The sequence below is a fragment of the Solanum verrucosum genome, unplaced genomic scaffold (assembly GCF_900185275.1).
Source record: "Solanum verrucosum unplaced genomic scaffold, falcon-dt-bn FXZP01000261.1, whole genome shotgun sequence".
In the NCBI taxonomy this organism is placed as follows: domain Eukaryota; kingdom Viridiplantae; phylum Streptophyta; class Magnoliopsida; order Solanales; family Solanaceae; genus Solanum; species Solanum verrucosum.
In genome coordinates this window covers 16,103,720-16,126,624 of record NW_026019969.1, presented here as the reverse complement: position 1 = coordinate 16,126,624, position 22,905 = coordinate 16,103,720, and the positions used below count along the sequence as shown (strand labels likewise).

Below are 22,905 nucleotides of genomic sequence, written 5' to 3'. Positions count from 1 at the left end.
AGAACACCCCTAGCGGAACAAAGCCTCCAAGTAGCAATAAAATTAGGAAGGTGGAAATTACTTGGAAAAATTCCTCCTCAACTTGCTCCATTATATTGTTTGGCCTCAGATATGCTTATTATTTGTATCTAATGACACAACATATTGACTTGATTTTGTTTTTCTAATTCTAAGGGAGTTGCAGTTAGGCAGGCTTATATCTTACAGTTACATGATGCATTTGGAAGCTCAATTGAGTAATTATATGGTTAGTTGGTATTGGCCATTGCCCATTGGGGGATGTTAAAATAAGATCCAAGTACAATTTGATTACAACAAATGATCTGATAAAGATATTTCTGTTTATCACATAAAAACAATATTTATAATTAGTATAAAGTCAAATGTATAGGCAAAAATTTTCAAATGCGGGCACCATATCTATATAACACGATTTTCAAATGTAAATTTTGAGACGGGATTGTGGATTCTACCCAAACAAAACTTCTGAGGATTGCGTGTTCTGATTAAGTAGCCACTCCAGATATTTACTAAAAGTAGTTGGTATTGAAATTAATTGGACCATGGAAATTGGAATACAAAGATTAATAATGCAGATATCTCCGGAGGTGAGCCACGTATTCTTGCCAATACACATATTAGCTATAAAGGGCAGAGCGATTCAAGCTATCAATCAAAAAGAGGAGACAGTACCAAATGGCAAATTTTAATGACAGAAAGAAAGAGGTGATAGCCATAATTGGTGCTGGAATCAGCGGACTGTTGGCCTGCAAATACTGCATTTCTAAAGGATTTGATCCAATTGTGTTTGAGTCAGAGAGTAGCATTGGAGGTGTTTGGACTAAGACCATTGAGAGCACTAAGCTGCAGACACCAAAACCGGTTTACCAGTTCTCTGATTTCCCCTGGCCTGATTCCGTAACCGAAATGTGCCCTGACCATAAAACGGTGCTGGAGTACATTGAATCATACGCAACTCACTTTGATTTGGTACGACACATTAAGTTCAATTCCAAAGTGTTGAGCCTAAGCTATGAAGATGACAGCAGTTCATCAATTAATGGAGCTGGAGAATGGAATTTGTGTGAAGGCAAGTGGAACGTCACCGTACAGGACACTCCAACCCTTTCTACACAGGCAAGTAGAACGCTTAATTACCAAATGAGTACTATAAATTTAAGAAAAGATAGTAGAAGATTTCTTCAAATCTGTCTCCTCCGTTCATTTTTACTTTTCACTTATTATTCAAATATATTACCTATATCAATAATTGTTTTCTTCAGTGACAACAACTTATGAAAATGAGATGTATACAAAGAAATATTGAAAAAAATTCCTCTCGGAGAGTGTGTAAGGATTGCTCGTAAGCTAAGCACGCAGATCTAGGAAGGAGCATAATGATTTTGTAGTATAATGTCCCGTGGTTGGTTGAAAATTGAAAGTGCGTGCAGGTATACCAAGTTGATTTTGTAGTAGTTTGCGTGGGAAGGTTCAGCCAGGTTGCAAACATGCCTGAATTTCGTCCAAACAGTGGCCCTGAAGCTTTTGAGGGCCAAGTAATCCATTCAATGGACTATTCCAAGATGGACTCCAAAACTGCAACCAACTTTGTCAAAGGAAAACAAGTAGCCGTTGTTGGATTTCAAAGATCAGGAATGGACATTGCAATGGAGTGCTCTACCGTTAATGGTAAGTAGTGCAGCACACTCAAGCTGTTAGTTGTTCAAGTGTGTGACTTTTATTATTTTGAACATATTAGTTGTCATCTTTCATCATATTGTATCTCTTCAGATTGATTCTTAGGACTATATAATTGCAGGGGTTGAACGTCCATGCACGGTACTAATCAGGACCCCGAATTGGAACCTTCCAGCTGATTTTTCCTCATGGGGACTTAATTTGGGATATCTGTACTCAAGTCGATTCTCCGAACTTATGGTGCATAAACCTGGTGAAGGCCTTCTTTTAAGTCTCCTCGCCACAACTCTTTCACCATTGGTAACTAACTGTCCATACACATCTCTGTTTTCCTCTCACAAAACAAAATTAACATAAATCCATTTCACAGAGGTGGGCCTTATCAAAATATGTAGAAAGTTATATAAAACACAAGAACAGGCTTGCAAAATATGGAATGGTGCCGGAGCATAGCTTCTTGAGTTCATGTTCAGTTGCTGTAGTTCCAGAAGGCTTCTACGACAGAGTTGAGGAGGGAAGTATAAAGCTTATCAAGAAAGCAGAGTGTTTGGGATTTTCTAAAGAAGGTATCGTGCTCGAGGGTCAGGCCAAAACAATAAAATCGGAGTTAGTCATACTAGCTACTGGGTTCAAGGGAATTGATAAGCTCAAACACATATTTGAATCAACAAAATATCAAGAATTCATAGCAGGCTCAGATGATTCTGCTACAGTTACAGTTCCCCTTTATAGGTGAGTAAGAAAAAACAATTACATTTGCAAGCATATACATATACATATACAGCATGTCATCTCTCTCATTCATCATGTCATGTGTAAATAATTAGGGAATGCATTCATCCCCGGATTCCACAAGTTGCAATAATTGGTTTCTCAGAAAGCATAGCTACTCTATACACATCGGAAATAAGGTGTCGGTGGCTGGCAGAGCTTCTTGATGGAAAATTCAAGGTACCTAGCATCAAAGTTATGGAAAAAGACATAGCGGAGTGGGATAAGTACAAGAAGAGATATTCATATAACAAGTACTATAGGAAATCGTGCATCGCTCCACTGCACGTTTGGCACAATGACCAACTTTGCAAGGACATGGGATGGAACCCAAAGAGGAAAAAGGGGTTTTGGGCTGAATGGTTCCAACCTTATGGACCAATGGATTACTAGCTATAAATAATACTCACTCCAGCCTCTCCCATCCCTCTTTCAAGAATAACCATCTATGTTTGATTTTGTGTTTTGTTTGCCTAAACTATATGCAAGTCATGATATTGTAAAATAATATCAATACTAATAAAATAAAGCTTTGAATAAAATAATACTACTAGTTTTCCTTGTTAGTCATGCTAATTCAACGTAATATTTTCATTTGCTCCCAAATTTGAACCTAAAATGGGAATAGTAATTGTTCAAATGTCATGGTACTGAACTGATTAAAGAAGAATCGACACTCCTTTGAAAAAAAAAATCTTAATTAATGGATGCCGGTAATTAAATGGGGATAGAGTGATACGTTTGGAGTTCAATTGTGTACAGTAGCCAATGTGGATGCATATTATTTTTTTTAATTATTATTATTGCTGTAAATCTGCAAAATATCAATTATATTGACTTTATGTTGATATTGCATCTAAACTCACTCATCTAATATTACTTTACTTTATAGGATGTGATAGAAAAAATGAATACTAATAAGCACACAAAAGTAGCTAATGGATATAGACACTCTGTAAGATGCCCTTCATATCAATTATATTGACTATGTTGATATTGCGACTAAAACTCACTCATCTAGTATTACTTTACTTTACTACTTATTAATAAGAGTCTACAACACACAAGGTGGTCATCATGTGTGCTCGAAGTAAATTTAATTTGAATGAGGTCAATTAAGTCATTTTAAATAATACTCAATGCTTCTTTTACTTGTACAAAATGCAAGGTTGTTTTATATGGACATCAAATGACCAAAAACTCAATATCATTTAACTCAATTGTTATATGTTATGTTATTATTATTATTATAGAGCATTGCAATTGGCTGAAAAGGAACTTCAGTGTAGCTAAAATATAAATATTTGTACTCCCTTGTCAGAACTGCCCCTATGCGGCTATGCTTATCTTATCAACCACGTGTTACGTGGTGAAATTAAAGACATCTTCTTGAGACAAGTCATTTTTATGCGGGATCGACCTAGATACATATATTCCCTCCGTTTTATTTATATGTCATTCTTACTAAAAAAAAATAATATTTAATATTTGTAATTTCACAAAATCAATACATAAATAACACTATTACTCCTATTTTACCCTTGTGAGTCATTGGTCTTGAAAATATATATTTGATTAACATAGAAAAATTAAGTAAATATTTCATGTTCATTGGTCAAGTTAAATAATAAAAACAAATAAATCTATATTCATTGATTGAATACTTGACTTAAAAAAAAAGTAAATAATGATAGAATAGTAAACTTACTTAGTTTCTTAATATGCGTGAAATCTAAAATAGTGACATATAAATAGAAACGGAGGGAGTATATCGTAATTCTCTACTTGTATCATACAAATAGAGAATTAAGCTCTATTTGTATCATACAAATAGAGAATTAAGATTTACTCCCTCTGTTTCTTTTTATAAGTCATTCTTACTATAAATAGTTGGTCCATAATACTTGTCATTTTATAAAAATAATGTATAAATTACAATATTCTTCCTATTTTACTCTTGTGAGTTAATAGCCTTGAAAATATATATTTGATCAACCTAGAAAAACTAAGTGAATAATTCATGTTCATTGATCAAATTAACTAATCAAAATAAAGTTCATATTAATTGATTGAAAAGTTGACTTCAAAAAATATTAAATAAGGGTAGAATAGTAAACTTACTTAATTTATTAATGCATATAAAATAAAAAAATAGTGACATATAAATAAAAACATAAGGAATATCATATTATATTGTATTAATGAATATAATATTTGAATAAATTATATTATTTTTAACGGACAGTAGGAAAAGGAGCCTTTTTCCCAATCAATGAAATGAAAAGGAGTCGAGTAGAAAATAAACTCAAAATTATGTAAAAAGTACTATGAATTACAATGATTAATAATTTAAATATTTTTAAAACATATATAAAATTTGTTGGGCTCTCAAAATTTTACGTATGCCACATAAATTGGCACATAGAAAATAACACATATTATTTAAAATAACGTAAAATATTATAAATTACAATAATTAACAACTTAAAATATTTTTAAGAATATATATATAAATTTGATTGATTTTCAAAATTTTATTTGTGCCATATAAATTAAAACGAAAAAATAATTATATTGGGCCCGTGTCGTGTATCTAGTAGTATGAATGTGCAGGATACAACGCTCCAAGAAAGAGAAAATATTTCTTTCCAATTGCTCATGTTCGTCCATGCTTGTTGGCTTATCAGTTTCTGGAATGATCGACATATGGTAATTGAAGGCCTAACACGTGTTATAGATGTCTTTGTGATATAAATGAAGTCAACTTAAAATTACGTTTTTGTCCCTCTCAAACTCCCATTTCTAAATAAGGGTAAAGTATAGTAGTGGAAATGTAGAGAGTGTATTGTTGCTTGTACGAAATGGAAAATTTCAATGAGAGAGAGAGCAGAAAAAAGGAGGTGATAGCAATAATTGGTGGTGGGATAAGCGGCCTGTTGGCATGCAAATATGCAATCAGCAAAGGATTTGATCCAATTGTGTTCGAGTGGGAGAGTAGCATTGGAGGTGTTTGGAGTAAGACTATTGAGAGTACTAAGTTGCAGACACCAAAACCCCTTTACCAATTCTCTGATTTTCCCTGGCCCGATTCTGTAACTGAAATGTTCCCTGACCATCAAACGGTGCTGGAGTACATTGAATCGTACGCACGTCACTTTGATTTGCTTCGCCACATTCACTTCAATAGCAAAGTGTTGAGCCTCAGCTATGAAGATGGCGAACCCTCTCTTAGTGAAGATTGGAATGACGCATTTAGCAGTAAAGGGAAGTGGAACGTCAATGTACAGGACACTCTAACCCTCTCTACACAGGTAAGTAACCATGTTCACTTGTATGACCTCAAATTTAGGGAGTACAAGTTGTTAGTATCTTAGATCTAAAAGGAACTAATGTAGATTTGCACGAAAAATGTTCTTAACTTTCATCAGACAACGTATTTTCTCCCTAATTTTCGCTTTAAATGAAACACATACAATTTCCTTTTATTTGACTTGCTTCTCTTCTCTTTCAACTTATAAAATTTCCCTCTTGTTCTTTTGTACTGCCTCTATCTTTTCATCTTGTGTTGGTAACTCCATTTCTTGGTGACTTGACTTGAAAAATATTTCCCAGGCCACTAATCAAAGATCTTTCAGTACTTTTCATTCTCTTCCTCCAGTTGAACTCTCATACTCAATCACTCATGGTTGGTTGAAAATTGAAATCGCAGGTATACCAAGTTGATTTTGTAGTAGTTTGCGTGGGAAGATTCAGCCAAGTTCCCAACATCCCTGAATTCCCTCCAAACAAAGGCCCTGAAGCTTTTGAAGGCCAAGTAATCCATTCAATCGATTATTCCAAAATGGACTCCACAACTGCAACCAACTTTGTTAAAGGAAAACAAGTAGCCGTTGTTGGGTTCCAAAAATCAGGAATGGACATTGCCATGGAGTCCTCCACAGTCAATGGTAAGAGGACTCATTTTGTGATCTTCCATTAACTCTTTATTGTTAATTTAGACTAATAAATTTTGCAGGGATTGAACGTCCGTGCACAGTAGTAATCAGGACACCGCATTGGAATGTTCCTGATTATTTCCCGTGGGGATTCCCAATGGCAAAACTCTATTTGAATAGATTCTCAGAACTTACGGTGCATAAACCCGGTGAAGGCCTTCTTTTATATCTCATTGCTACGATTCTCTCACCTCTGGTAATTCCTCTGACTAAAGACTACTCTAATGAATATGGCTGTTGGGGGTACTACTATTAATCAATTTGTACGTACGTACAGAGGTGGGGATTCTCAAAATTTGTGGAAAGCCATATAAAACACAAGCTCAAGCTTTCAAAACATGGGATGGTGCCAGAGCATAGTTTCTTAAACGAATTGAGTACCTGTTTAATTTCTACAGTGCCAGAGGGCTTCTACGACAGAGTTGAGGAAGGAAGTATCAAGCTGGTGAAGAAAGCAAAGAGTTTTGGATTTACTAAACAAGGCATCGTGGTTGAGGGTCAGGCTGAACTAATAAAATCGGACTTAGTCATACTAGCCACAGGCTTCAAGGGAATTGATAAGCTCAAACACATTTTTGAATCACCAAAATATCAGGAATTCATTGCGGGCACAGATGATTCTTCAGTTCCCCTCTACAGGTTAGTAATAATTTCTGCACCAAATTAATTAACACGAGTATATATCTCATGTATGTATGTATATATATTTACTTATCAGGGAATGCATTCATCCCCGAATTCCACAATTGGCAATAATTGGATTCTCAGAAAGCATAGCTAATGTATTCACATCAGAAATAAGGTGCCGATGGCTTGCAGAATTTCTTGATGGAAGATTTAAGCTACCAAACATTAAGGTGATGGAGGAAGAGATAGCAGAATGGGATAAATACAAGAAGAGATACTCTTATAACAAGTACTATAAGAGATCATGCATCGGTGCATTGCACATTTGGTACAATGACCAACTCTGCAAGGACATGGGATGGAACCCAAAGAGGAAAAACGGCTTTTGGGCTGAGTGGTTCCAACCTTACGGCCCAATGGATTACATCGCCTAATACCTGTTTCAACAATAATATAGCTTCTTTTCCTTCACTACTTGTTTGAATGCTTCTTTCATATTGTATTGTATGTACTCTATACTTTTAATTTGATAAATATAATATTTGGATAAATTGTACTCTTATCATTTTTTGTTCTTACAAATGTTAGCACATCAACAAATTTGAATGATAAACTTACAATATATTATAAAGAAAAGTAAGATAGGCTATATAATAAAATAGAATAATTAAATAAGAAGCCAAAGCAAAGAGTTAAAGAATGAATTATGTTATTTAAATGATTGTGTTATGCAGTTAATTATTTTCTAGGAATAAAATTAGTTATTTATAGTTTAAAATTTAAATTTTAAATTAATTAATCAAATTTCAAAACCTTACCCGTATTGAGTTACGTAAAATTTTATTTTATATTGTATTTTTTTTGTAAAGCCGTATCTTTTTTAGTGTTAACAAGTTTTATTTTATTTTTAAATTTTAAATTAATTTTAATAATTCATAAATTTTGCATATTTTTCTTAAAAGAATTGTAGATTATTTGTTTTTATAAATTGCAAACGTGGGAGATTCCTTTTTTTCATTTTCCTTTTCATATTTTTCTTCTTTTTTAAAAAAAAATTGACTTTTAAAATACTGAAATTTTGAGATTAATTGTGGCGCTGACATGTGACGATTTTTCCTCTCCTGTTATATATAGATATAGATAGATTTATGTCCTATAGATGAAATTTTGAGAGTTAACGAAAACTTTTTTTATATTTTCAAATATTTTAAGCTATTAATTATTATGATTTATAATATTTTTTACATAATTTTTGAATATATATATATACTAGACATTGGAGCCCGTGCTAGCACGGGCCCAGTATGTATCATTTTTTGTTTCAATTTATGTGACAAAGACAAAATTAAAGAGTTAATCAAACTTTAATATTAATTTAAAATAGTTTAAATTTTTAATTATTGTTAACTATGGTAAAAAAATTTTTATGTCTTTTAACATTCTAAATTGCTAATTATTGTTGTATGATTTGTAATATCTTTTACGCAATTTTGAAATAATAAAAGTTATTTCTTCTTTCTCAATTTATGTGGTACTAATAAAATTTCGAGATTCAATCAATTTTTTTTGTCTTTAAAATATTCTATTGTTAATTACTGTAAATTATTGTACTTTCTAAGTAATTTTCAAATAATATATATTATTTCATTTGTCCAATTTATGTGTCACCGATAAAATTTGAAGAGTTAATCAGATCTTTTACATATTTTTATATCTTTTGAATATTTAAGTAAATAATTATTGTGATTTATAATATTTTATACAATTATTTAAAAAAAATTAAACAACAAACAAAATGAATTCATCATAGGAAAATTATCAAAGCATCCTTGAATACATCAATAATGGGTCCCACTTTTTGTTTAAAAAAATATGCATATTGGGAGGATATTTTTGTCCAAAGTGGAAATAGAATAAGTATAAAGCATTAAAGTCTTTTAAAATTTTAAATTGTTAATTCTTATTGTATGATTTGTAATACTTTTACGCCATTTTCAAATAATAGAGGTCATTTCTTCTTTCTCAATTTATGTAGTACTAAAAAATTTTTGAGATTCAATCAATTTTTTTTGTCTTTGAAATATTTCTAGCTCTTAATTACTGTAATTTATAGTACTTTCTAAGAAATTTTCAAATAATATATATTTTGTCCCAATTTATGTGTCACCGGTAAAATTTGAAGAGTCAATCAGATCTTTTATATATTTTTATATCTTTTAAATATTTAAGTAATTAATTATCGTGATTCATAATATTTTATACAATTATTTAGTATGGTAAAATAAATTTAAAAGAAACAAACAAAACGAATTCATCATAGGAAATTACCAAAGCATCCTTCAATACATCAATAATGGGTCCGACTTTTTGTTTTTAAGAAATTGCACATTTGAAGGATATTTTTGTCCAACGTGGAAATATTGTGTAAAAAATGCGTATTTATTGTGATTTTGAATGTTTTGTGGGGTAATAGGACGCACGCAAAGTTAAGATGTCTTTTTGAAAATTTGGGACAACTTCAAGTATCACTTAATGTTTTTTCTCAAAATCTAATTTACTTTCGTAAACTATGTGTTAGATCAAAATAAGATTAACAAATTCAAAAGGAATGAGTAATAAATAGCTCATACAATGACATATTTATTTTTCAAAAGAAGTACTCATTTTGGTTGAAAGCTAACAAGATAGTTACAATGTAACTAAATACTATAAAAATCTTTGCATTTTGGCTTATTATTTTTGTCCAAAGTGGAAATATTGTGTAAAAAATGTGTATTAATTGTGATTTTGAATGTTTTGTGGGGTAATAGGACGCACGCAAAGTTAAGATGTCTTTTTGAAAATTTGGGACAACTTCAAGTATCACTTAATGTTTTTTTCTCAAAATCTAATTTACTTTCGTAAACTATGTGTTAGATCAAAATAAGATTAACAAATTCAAAAGGAATGAGTAATAAATAACTCATACAATGACATATTTATTATTTAAAAGAAGTATTCCTTTTGGCTAAAAGCTAACAAGATAGTTACAATGTAATTAAATACTATAAAAATCTTTTGCGGCTTATTATATATAGAAACAGTGAACAGTGAAAGTGTCCAGCAAAATCAATTTTTGAATATATATAATGTGATAGAAGACAAAACATTTTTAAAAAATAATAAAATTACCAATCTACCCCGGCTACAAGCAGACATGTTGACGAAGTCCTCTGCCTGCTTGTAGCTTCTTCTATTAAGTAGTCTTTTGAACTAATTTATGAGGTTAAGCTAGGTATAAAATCATTTACGTTAAAATTCATTATTCGATTCATGTGTCCTTTTTTTCCACGTTAGATTAGCATTTTTTTTATTTTTTTTAAAAATAAAATCTCATTTCAGTTGACGACTCTATAGACCGGCACATATCATTCGACACTGATATTTCATTCTACTCAAAGAAAATCTGAGACAGAGACGTAAATTCTCATATAGGGATGTTAAATGGGCCATTCCCTTTGATTTTTCTTCTTTAAAAATGTAACGACCCGTAAAGTTATTTTTGAAAATTTTCATAAAATTACCGTTTTACCCCTCTCAATAGTTGTCTCAAGTCATTTAGAATTAGTCGGTGAAGTTGGTTTTGAAATTTATGAGCTAAATCCATTATTTATTTAATAGCTTATGTATCTTGGCCTCTATATATATATATATCTTAGAATAAGTAGTAGGGCTTGTCAGTTTTTAATACTCAAGTATTAAGAAAAGAAGAACAGAATAGAAACTCACCTGGAGGCGTGGAGTCAGAGGCGTGGAACCGACTTAGCTAATACAGTGCCGGTAAGGAAATCTCAAACTTTCATATTTATTGTAACCATATTGTTAGAATATAGAATGCAAATTATTAAAATATAATTTAATTGAATTAGAAATTGGAATTTAGAATTTGACAGTACGTTCTTTTGACAATTTGAGGAGACAAGAGTTAGGCTATTATTGGCTAATGATGGATAAGATTGAGGTGTTTATTCTAATGGCATAATGTAATCATTGCTCTGAATTGGTAAGTTTTAGGAATTTCGTGATTTTTGCCTCATATGGTCTCGCCATTGATTTTCGTAAACAGTTAGATTATCGTAGTTAGTAGTTCTTGTTTTATTATCAGATTACAAAATAACTTTTTGATATATTGAGATAAGTAATTAAATATTATGTGTGTTTTATATTATATATATGAATATCATTAGATTGATATTTGAAGGATTGGGAACTTAATCCTAGGCTTAAAAATTTGGAAAAAAAGTTGAAAGAGTTGGCACCAAAAGTTAAGAACTTGATCATAGATTCGTGCACTATGATTTTTGGGTCTATGTTAGACATATAGTGATACGAGTGTTGGTAGTTTCAAAACCTTACTATGATTATTTACTTGAATAGATTGTATTTATTTGGAAGCTCAGCAAAAATGGAAGGCTCAAGTCCCAGAGTGATTGTTTGACTGTTTGAGGTAAGTGGATTTCTAAACCCTTGTTAAGTATATGGAATTCGTGTATTTCCTTGTAATATGTGTTTGGAAATAATGAGACTTGGTGATGGGTTGACTTGTCCAACATTGATTAAGTCTAATGATGAAAAAGGGGTAATAAAAGGCAATGTAATTAATTATTTATGTGTGATTGTGTTCTTTATTGAACCCGTATACTTGTGATAGCTGAGGTGATTACATTTCATATTGATATTTGATTGAGATCACCATCCCATTTATTTGAAATTATATTGTGCACATGCATTGACATGAGATTGAGTATAAGTTGGGCACGTGGAGATCGTCCGTGCTGGGGATGGTGAGATGTTAAGATTATAATTTGGGCACGTGGAGATTGTCCGTGCGGAATTTGTTTGATTTATGATAGTGCGTTGAGATCGTCCGCACAAACACGTGGAGATCGTCCATGTCGGTATATGGACCTCGCGAGTCCCCTATGGGTCATGAACTCTCGATGTATTTTCGAGGAGTATCATGTATATACGGTTGAGAGAGTACTTGGTATTCTGAGGCATATCATTTCATGGTGTCATATTGCATTGCATCTCATGACATCCTTCATTCTTGATGATTATGTGTTTTATTGGTGGTTGGAAAGTACTTGATATTTGATTACCTCTATTCGATGAACTTGATCTTGTGTGTTGCTGATAGTTGTGAGTGCCTTTTTGTGGAAGTTGTGATTGATGAATATTGAGTTTGTTGTTGAGGATATGTAATTTGTTAAAGTGATTGTTGTTGAGCTAGGTGCTATGTAAACTGTGAACTGTTAGGTTGAGCTAGTTTTATGCAGGTTGTAGTTGTGGAGGTTCGGTTAGGGTGTAAGGAGTACCCGTATTCTATCCCTTTAGCTTGTGTTTAGAAGTTTACTTGCTGGGTACCGTGTGGTTTGGTACTTACCCCTTGGTTCTACAATTTTTTTGTAGGTTACGAGCCTGAATTTTGTGGTATTTTCCATTATCTTATTTTCCGAGGCTTCTTGGAGATTTGTGAGGTAGTTGTTTGTGATCTCAACAGACCTTCTTACTCTTATTTATGATCTTGTTCTATTCTAGAAACAAGGTCATTTGAGACTTGTGTTTTTCTTTTGAATCAATTGTAATACTTTAGAGGCTTATACATGTGACAACCAGATTTTGAGGGTATTTTTGAGTAAATTATGAAATTTCCGCATTTTTTTTGTAATGGGTGAGTGTTAGGCTGACTTGTCTTGGTAGAATAAGACGAGTGCCATCACGTCCATTTTTGGATCGTGACAAAAAATTACTTTTATAATTCAATTCAATACTTTAAATAAATATTATTTAAAATTACTTTGTGAAATTGAATAAAAATTATTGATGGTAAAAATATTTTTAGATCAAACTATTAACTATGGACATTTTTATTTAATTTCACTTTTTTATAACAATTTCATAGGTTGCTTTTAACGAAAATTGAATAGACCGGAGAAGAATAATAAGCATTGGGTAGGAGACAACATTATCCACACAGGTAACTGCAACGTTCCACCGCTTGATTAGCATATTATCCATTCTTAACCATTTTATAATGAAACTTACATCAATTTTATTGATAATTTAAAGGGAAAAATGTTTGAAATATATTTGTGGCTGAAATTATTGTAATAATTGTAAATTTTGGAAAAGACATTTTATCTCTCTGCATTATTTAATAGTGTATTTTAAAAGAATATATGTGTCCACGTGAACATCATAAATATTACATTATTATAAATAGTAACGTGTCCACGTGGATCACATATATATCTTTAAAATTCACTATTAAATAATGGAGATGATTAATAGGTCTTGTTCAAAGTTTTAAATTGTTATATTAATTTCGATCAAAGTTTAGATATATTTCAAACTTTTTTCCTATAAGCTAATCTGATTTGTATTAAATGTGAAAATGCCAAAAATGGACCGCCTCAGAATCCGTTTCCTAATTTAGAATTGTGTTTCGTAAGTATGAAGACTTTTACTTTGTATACAAAAAGGCAAAACCGATCGTCATTGCAAGGAAACAACACATTTCAGAAACTCAACATTATCAAAGGTGGGTCCTCTACTTAACCCTTTTATTCTCTTTAATTTCTAATTTCCTTTTTCTTCCAAATGCTATCAATACACCTTCTCCTTAACACCATTTTGTTTTATTTTATGAAAAATATTCTTATTATGCATAAGACATATGAATAAATATCACTAGAATAAATATAAAATATTCTTATGCTATTAGTAGCTAAAAATCCTTGTTCTAGGGTTGTGGCTACTGGATAATTGTATATTATTAATTTTGATAGATTAATTTTAGTTATTGTATGAATCGCTCTTATATTCTTATTTTAGTATTTTGTGATTGACCACCATAGAAATAAATATTGTATATTATTAATTTTGATAGATTAATTTTGGTTATCATATGATCAATCACTCTTATGTTCTTATTTTAGACTAGTGGCGGAGTCAAAATTAGAAGTTTGGGGTTCTAAATCAATTTGTTTGAGGTTCACAAGTTAATATACATAAAAAAAATTAATTTTCTAATACAAATATAGAGTCTACGAAAAAGCTAGTAGGTTCGTCTGAACCCATAAACCCCCACCTAGCTCCGTCTCTGATTTTAGTATTTTATGATTGACCTCCATTGAAATAAATTCATTGTCCAGTAGAACGTGAGACAAAAGGAGCATGATCTTCTCTAGAAATTAGGGTTAATATAGCTAGAAACCTTGCTTGGTTAATAGACAGAGTTAAAACGTAATGCTTGGTAATTTGTTCAGTCTATCCCCGCTCAACAATGTAGTTAGGTTGTCAATTACAATATGCAATTAGAGTTTGGGAGACCATGATCATACATTTAACCTTGTAATGAGTGATTTGATAACCAATTGATTTTTATTAGATGAAATACTATGCATGAATTCTACATAAGTTGCAACCCTGGAATTTCCCCAATCACTAGTATACACCTATTATTATTACGCATTCTAATAAAGTAATTTCTTTTGACACTCTTAAATAAATAATTAGACTAATATAATTTAGTAAAAATAAGTAATGGATAAATTCTCTGATCTTTTAAGACCACTTGCGCAACAGTAATCCGGCAGATCTTTTAGGACCACTTGCGCAACAGTAATCCGGCAGATCTTTTAGGACCACTTGCGCAACAGTAACTAACAAATAGTCCTTGGAAGCAACAGTAGCTAACAAAAAGTCCAGTTGAGCGAGAGTACTATCGTACACCAACCATTCAAATTCTATCTTTCAATTAACTACATGAAATTGCTTTACTTGATTGTGATAGGACTTGCATGTCCCCTCGCAACTTTCTATATACACTCCGATCCATCATCCTCACATCTAAATAAATAAATAAAAAACCGCAGTACGTTGCAATGGCAGATTTTAATGAGAGAGAGAACAGAAAGAAGGAGGTGGTAGCAATAATTGGAGCTGGAATCAGTGGCCTCTTGGCTTGCAAATACTGCCTTTCCAAAGGATTTGATCCAATTGTGTTCGAGTCAGAGAGTAGCATCGGAGGTGTTTGGACTAAGACCATTGGGAGCACTAAGCTGCAGACACCAAAACCGTTTTACCAGTTCTCTGATTTCCCCTGGCCCAATTCTGTAACCGAAATGTTCCCTGACCATCAAACGGTGCTGGAGTACATTGAATCATATGCACGTCACTTTGATTTGGTCCGCTGCATTCAGTTCAATAGCAAAGTGTTGAGCCTCAGCTATGAAGATGGCAAACTTAGTGGAGATGTCGTTTGGGGCGAGGCATTTAACACTAACTGCAGTAAAGGGAAGTGGAACATCAATGTGCAGGACACTCCAACCTTATCTACACAGGAACGTTCCTGACTTTTTTTTACTCTCCGATCCGAGTTAGGGTAAAAATGAATTAAATAATATTCCCCTGTAACATAGATCAGTGCCATTTCAAAGAGTACTTTTTTTTTTTATCAATATTGGTCAAGTATGAATAGAATATATGTCATGGTTGGTTGAAAACTGAAATTGAAATTAGTGCGTGCAGGTATACCAAGTTGATTTCGTAATAGTTTGTGTGGGAAGGTTCAGCCAGGTTCCAAACATACCTGAATTTCCTCCGAAGAAAGGGGCGGAAGCTTTTGAAGGCCAAGTTATCCATTCAATGGAATATTCCAATATGGACCCCGAAACAGCAGCCAATTTTGTTAAAGGAAAACATGTAGCCATAGTTGGATTTCAGAAATCAGGAATGGACATCGCCATGGAGTGCTCTACCATTAATGGTAACTTCCATAATTAATTCTACTGCTTCCTCTTTAGTGTTTGCACTCATGCATTAAAGTTGCAGCAGGGACTGAACGTCCATGCACGGTAGTAATCAGGACACCGCATTGGAACCTTCCCGATTTTTTCCCATGGGGACTCAATTTGGGATATCTCTACCTAACTCGATCCTCTGAACTAACGGTGCATAAACCTGGTGAAGGCCTTGTTCTAAGTCTCCTCGCCACAACACTTTCACCATTGGTAATGAAGTATAACTAGTACTACTATGCTATCCTTTATCACCATCCCAAACTAATAATTATAATTTCACTACAGAGGTGGGCCTTGTCAAAATTTGTAGAAATTTATGTAAGACGCAAACACAGGCTTGCAAAACATGGAATGGTGCCGGATCATAGCTTCTTAAACGAATTCAGTTCATGTTCACTTTCTATAGTGCCAGAGGGCTTCTACGACAGAGTTGAGGAAGGAAGTATCAAGCTGGTCAAGCGAGCAGAGTGTGTTGGATTCTCTAAAGAAGGTATGATGCTCAAGGGTCAGATCGAACCAATTAAATCGGACTTAGTCATACTAGCTACTGGGTTTAAGGGAATTGATAAGCTCAAACACATCTTTGAATCAAAAAAGTATCAGGAATTCATTGCAGGCTTAGATGATTCTGCTGCAGTTCCCCTATACAGGTGAGTTAATTATGAGTATAGTATATATATATTCTCTTTTAATTTCTTTTTCAGTACATGTGAAAAACTATATATGGATCAGGGAATGCATCCATCCCAGAATTCCACAATTGGCAATAATTGGATTCTCAGAAAGCATAACCAATCTATACACATCGGAAATAAGGTGTCGATGGCTGGCAGAGCTTCTTGATGGAAAATTCAAGGTACCTAGCATCAAAGTTATGGAAAAAGACATAGCGGAGTGGGATAAGTACAAGAAGAGATATTCATATAACAAGTACTATAGGAATTCGTGCATCGCTGCATTGCACGTTTGGCACAATGACCAACTTTGCAAGGACATGGGATGGAACCCAAAGAGAAAAAAGGGGTTTTGGGCTGAGTGGTTCCAACCTTATGGACCAATGGATTACAGGGGCTAATATAAAATCCTATTTTTTTTTAATGTCAAAGGCAAACCCCTGTGATTTGAAGTTTGTAGTTTTCCTTTCTACAATAAGTAATAATGTATGTAGTATTTGGTTACCTGGATCAATTACTTGCTCATATGGTAATTGGTATAGGACACGTGTTATTCAATTGCAAGGCCGGCCCCTCTGACATTGTTTTTTTTTTTTTTCTCTCTTCTTTTCTAATTTCTAAAGCATGAATGATACCCTTCAATTCATAAATTAAAGGATAAACAACCTTATTAAAAAGTAAAGGGTCAACCCTTCAATTCATAAATTAAAAATTGTGGAACGAACACAAGGCAATGTTTAAATATTGGAGTGATGTAATAAAAGAGTTGTTTTCCAGATTTGGTGATAGCTGGACCATTATCATCATGTTACAATTACCACCCACCCATTCATTCTCAATCACTATAATAAAGGAAACAGTGAGGAAATCGAGGCCTCATAAATATATAGGCTAATATCAACTTCTCTCGATCGACCTGCCTCAACTACGTACTACTTTTGGAGTCGTATATATTTTTTCATCCCTATCTGGCAACAAAACTATTCTCCTATTATAAATAGTTATTTTAATTTATGAAATTAAAAAAAAAATTAATTATTTTTTTCTTATAATAAAATTTTAAATTTCAAGGTATTGTTAATACATTATATTAATTTAGTAAAATATACTTTTAATTGAAAAGATATTTCCATACATTTTTTCACAAGTAAAATTAGAAGAAAAAAAAAATATAAATCTTATCATTACTTTTTGTGGGACAGAAAAGATGTTTGGCTTCTTTTTTCAACGCAATGGCTAAATTTTCGAGAAAAAAATAAGCAAAATGACCCTATGTATGATAATACTTTATTTTGTTATTATTTCATTTGATTGAAATGGTCCTTAATGTATAATAAATATGTTCATTTTGATCGTTAATATATTTCATTTGATTGAAATGATCCTTGTCTATAACAAAAGATATTCATTTTGGTCATTTATCCTAAACTTATCAGATTTATCAAAAGAAATGTTAAATTTAATTGTGACCCCACGTAGCTAACAAAATTTACCATTGATGTCTTCTTTGTTAGCTCCAAAAAAAACTCCATGAAATTTAACACTATTTTTTTTCTACTTTTTCTAACAAAAAATATTATTTTCTCTTGCTTAAAATAGAAATGAGTATTACGTCAGTAGAATAATATTTTAAAAAAGAAACAATAGTAATTGTTGAGAAACTAAAAAATATGGTGTTAGATTTTATGAAGTTCTTTCTTTGGAGCTAACAAAAAGGACAATAATGCTAAAATTTGTTAGCCACGTAGGTTTATAATAAAATTTTAACATTTTTTTTAGGTTTAGAGTAAACGATTAAAATGAACACCTTTTATCATATTTTAAGGATCATTTTAATCAAGTGAAATATATTTAAAAATCAAAATGAATATCTTTGTTATATATTAAGAACCATTTCAATTAATTAAAATAAATTAAAGACCAAATAAAATATTACCTATATATTGAGGATCATTTTCTCAAATTTTCAACAAATACGTAAATGGAAAGTTTGAGTTGAAGTCTTGAGTGTGACTTTGCACCTACTAAACACAAATATAGATCCATCGTTGAGTTTATTTAGGCCTCATTTGTTTTCATTATAAAGATTAAGACGTCTGAATCTGAATACACATCTAAATATTAAGATTTGCATAAAGATCTAAGTGTCTAGATCTAAATAAACATCTGAATATTAAGATGTGGTCTTTAAATCTGAACTCGAAATGATTAAGATTGCTTTCAATATCTGAATGTGCATATGAAATCAAATATTATATTAATAAAATGTTATAAAAATTTCATTTCAACAAAAAATATTACTTACTATTTAATTAAAAAAACATCATAATCATCCAACATAACATAAAAAAAAATCACGAATAAAAAATATTTTATAAGCACAATATAATATCAAACAACTCAATAAGTATGATAGAATACTAGTTGAAAAATAATAAATAAGGTATCACATTATCAGCGCCTAACATATATTTTAGCTAGTTAGAAAAACTAAAGAATTCCAATATTTTTTTCCAATAACCTTAATCCAATTCTCTAACTTGTGAATCTCTAACGTCATTCATGTTTTTTTGTAGCTGTCACTTTTCCACAACACATATATTGTATAATGACTCTTCACATCTAAGTCCATCTAATTTTTCCATATATTCTTCAAATGTGGGTGTACTATTTTTTTGATCAACTTTAAAGCAGTAATCATCATCTCATCAATTTTCAATTGAGACGAATAACTTTGTCTTTTCTTCCCCAAAACTTCTTTTTTCTAGCTGAAATTGAAGATTGGGATGAAAAAATATTAGGATGAAACTAGTTTAGCAAAATACTTCAAAATTGAAAAAAGAGAAGTTCAAAATAATATAAAATTCATATATTATCCTTATTATTATTGATAAAATAAAGTAGTAATAATCAAATATTACCTATATATTGAGGATCATTTTCTCAAATTTCAACAAATACGTAAATGGAAAGTTTGAGTTGAAGTCTTGAGTGTGACTTTGCACCTACTAAACACAAATATAGATCCATCGTTGAGTTTATTTAGGCTTCATTTGTTTTCGTTAAGATTAAGAGGCCTGAATCTGAATACACATCTAAATATTAAGATTTGCATAAAGATCTAAGAGTTTATTTAGGCTTCATTTGTTTTCGTTAAGATTAAGAGGCCTCAATCTGAATACACATCTAAATATTAAGATTTGCATAAAGATCTAAGTGTCTAGATCTGAATAAACATCTGAATATTAAGATGTGATCTTTAAATCTGAACTCTAAATGATTAAGACTGCTTTCAATATCTGAATGTGCATATGAAATCAAATATTATATTAATAAAATGTTATAAAAATTTCATTTCAACAAAAAATATTACTTACTTTTTAATTAAAAAAACATCATAATCATCCAACATAACATAAAAAAAATCACGAATAAAAAATATTTTATAAGCACAATATAATATCAAACAACTCAATAAGTATGATAGAATACTAGTTGAAAAATAATAAATAAGGTATCACATTATCAGCCTAACATATATTTTAGCTAGTTAGAAAAACTAAAGAATTCCAATATTTTTTTCCAATAACCTTAATCCAATTCTCTAACTTGTGAACCTCTAACGTCATTCATACTTTTTTGTAGCTGTCACTTTTCCACAACACATGTATTGTATAATGACTCTTCACATTTAAGTCCATCTAATTTTTCCATATATTCTTCAAATGTGGGTGTACTATTTTTTTAATCAACTTTAAAGCAACAATCATCATCTCATCAATTTTCAATTGAGACGAATAACTTTGTCTTTTCTTCCCCAAAACTTCTTTTTTCTAGCTGAAATTGAAGATTGGGATGAAAAATTATTAGGATGAAACTAGTTTAGCAAAATACTTCAAAATTGAAAAAAGAGAAGTTCAAAATAATATAAAATTCATATATTATCCTTATTATTATTGATAAAATAAAGTAGTAATAATCAAATTTAAAGTTATAAAGTATAAATAATAAAACTAAAACTAATTTAGCAAAATGCTTCTTAGTAAAATTTTTTTAAAGGATTGTGTCAAGTTAATATGAATCAAATAATATTAAACAGATGAAGTAAGTATATAAAAATAAAATTAATTTTTAAAATAGTGAACGTTATTGGTTTAATAGTGAATGGGAATTGGGATTAATGATATCATCCCGCCATCCGTAGTGTTATCAACATTTTGCAAAGAGTGTATTTTTGATCCTTCAATTCATAAATAAATTAAAAAGTGATGAACACAAGAGGCAATGAGATATGCTTTAAATATTGTTAGTGGCATCCTACTTAGTCTTATCCACATTTGGTCACACATGAAATTAATGGTGTCAGCGCCTATCCGCTTTTAAAAAATCGATTTAGTCCATTTCATTTCTAATTGAACTCATTTTTATATAATATTATTAATAATTATATATAAATTTAGAATAGTGCTGAATAATTTTATATTTTTTTATTTTATAAAATATAACAAAAATTATTGAAGTGTATCAAAGAAAAAAAATATATATAAATTTATAATAGTGCTGAATAATTTTATATTTTTTTATTTTATAAAATATAACAAAAAATATTGAAGTGTATCAAAGAAAATATATATATATATATATATATATATATATATTGAGCTTAAGCAAAAAATATTCGGAGGGATTAGCAACTACAAGCGGCATTATAATTAACATTCAAAGTCCTTTCATTGAACTTTGTTATACTACTAGTAAACCTAGCCGTGCCACGTGTGGTGTATAAAAGTTTTAAAGATTTTTTTTTTAATTTTCAAATTCAAATAGATTAGATAACAAATTTTAACATTTAGATTTGTAATTTTAACTTGATTTATGAATTGACTTTATCAAATAAATAAATAAATTCTTAAATTAACATTGTCTAATACCTATACTTTTTTTTTTGGTTGAATAGTACCCATTCTTTTATGTTAGTTATAATATAATAATAAGAATTTATGACTTTATTATCCATTTGAATGAGTTCTCAAAATTAAATATAGTCACTTTTGATATTTTGTAAAAATTTTAAAGTGGGACTTTTAATCTTTTAATTTTTTTTTAAAAAAATGTTAAAAGAATTAAAATAGTAACACATCAAAACACGCTTTTAATATGAAAAATTATTTGTAATAGATAAGCTACCTATAGTTTGAAAACTTAAAAGAGTACTTCAATTGTATATTAAAATTTAAAGTTTTTTCTCTATATGTTGATTCTTTGGAAAGGAAATGGGTGATACATGATTTTAGTTCTGCAAAATAATTTTTGGTGATATTGGATTAGCAAAAAAATATATATATTGTTGTTATATATTGTGGTTAAAATACATAATAAAATAAGTAATAAATGAGTAATTATAAAAGAATGATAAAAGGTTTTATGTAATAAAGATTAAAAAAAATAATTGTTATAATATCTCATAAAAGCTTATAATTAGACTCTTGGTTTTTTTTTTAAATAAGGTAAATATATATAAAAAAAAATTGTTTACAAATAATAGGAATATTTATAATTATTAACGATAAATAATATTTCATATAATTAAAGTGTAAGAAAAAAGTTAAGTAAATATTTAGAATAATTAAAATGGAGGATGAATGGTTAAGTAATAAGTATATTTGGAATAGTTATCTCTATTAATTTTTTCCTTAATAAATTCTCTCCTATAATTTTACGTTTTTTTGAATTTATTCCAACACTATTTTTCGATTCTCCCTTTTTTCTTATTTTCTTTTTCAGTTTTTTCATCTTTGCTTATTTAATTTCACTAAGAAAACAGTAACAATGAGCATCGTATCTTAAAAGAATCAAGGTAGCTTGTCGTTAACTTTTTTACTAATTTATACAAAATGTCAAAAATGAATTCTCTTAATTAATTTTTTTTATATTTTTCATGATTCATATTTTATTGAAACTTCATAATAATTTTGATTATCTCTAACCGCTAAGTGTATGCACAAACACATTTTAATGTTTTTCAAGAATTATTTTTTATGTTAACTTTTATTAATGATCTTGCTCTTATTATTATTTTGATGTGATTTTAAGATGTCACAAGCTTGAACATTAAGTAATTGGGGGTTATGAAGGTATAAAGTTGGAAGCTATAGATATTACTAATAAGTACTAATTAAGTATAGAGGTTATGAAAGATGAAGAGGTCTGAGTTTATGATAAAACTAAATAAATAGATAAAAATAACAAAAAAAGTAAAAAAAAAAACATATTTTTTAGTAAACAAAATAACTT

At 30.4% G+C, this 22,905-nt stretch overlaps 1 protein-coding gene across 1 annotated transcript in view; it reads right to left on the bottom strand.

The window, feature by feature from the left end:
- Window positions 1–22,905, bottom strand: part of LOC125815159 (metal-independent phosphoserine phosphatase) — a 156,454-nt gene that overhangs the window by 13,511 nt on the left and 120,038 nt on the right. The window lies entirely within an intron of this gene.